Raw genomic sequence first — 772 nt, 5'->3', positions numbered from 1 at the left:
GCTGCGGTTGGTAGGCTGTGTCCTTGGGGAACTGGGACAAAGAACGGCTCCGCCAGCTGTAGGCGACACCTCTCCTAGGAAAGGGTGATAGTGTAACGAGATTGGAAGCCCTGCAAAGGCAGGGAGGGTCTTGGTGATGATGGTTGTGCGCACCGCCAGCTCTACGCGCTTCAGGGATCAAAGTGGTCTCTACGGGGTGTTTTTGTGCCAGGCGAGGATGGAATAAGAATAGAATAGGAATGGAATAGAACGGAATGGAAGTAATGGCAGTTTCAGCTGCTGGAAGAAGACAGAATTCTTCCTGGCTCTTTGACTGGAATCTCTGTGTTTATCACAGAAATGCAGAGGGTGAGCTTGACTCACCTTGGGTTGGCTCCCACAGATTTTTAGAAGGAACAGGAAGAGGACAGCAAGCAAGCCTATCTTGTTTCTGGTGCAATACAAAACTTCTCCGAGTCACTCCTCTTCCAAAAGCACTAGCTTCTCTGGTGCCGTCAGACCCACAAATCTGCCCTATTTGCCCTAACAGGAGGAATTGAACAAAACCAAAGTTGCAATTTCTTGCCAAGAAACGACACTTTATTAATTCAAGAGAAACAAAGCGTTTTATTCCTGCAGTAAGGAAAGATATATTATTCCCTCCAAATAAGCTGTATTTGCAGGGGCAGACAGAACGTATGACTATTACTCTGTTAGTGCAGGTAGGCTTTCTAGCTCCAGCATTACTTGGGATTGGTGTCTGAAGCATTTGGGCTCTGCTTGTGGAACCCTC

This window comes from Haliaeetus leucocephalus, unplaced genomic scaffold (genome assembly GCF_000737465.1).
Source record: "Haliaeetus leucocephalus isolate CR32 unplaced genomic scaffold, Haliaeetus_leucocephalus-4.0 Scaffold395, whole genome shotgun sequence".
NCBI lineage: Eukaryota > Metazoa > Chordata > Aves > Accipitriformes > Accipitridae > Haliaeetus > Haliaeetus leucocephalus.
Note: the sequence above shows the minus strand (reverse complement) of the source record.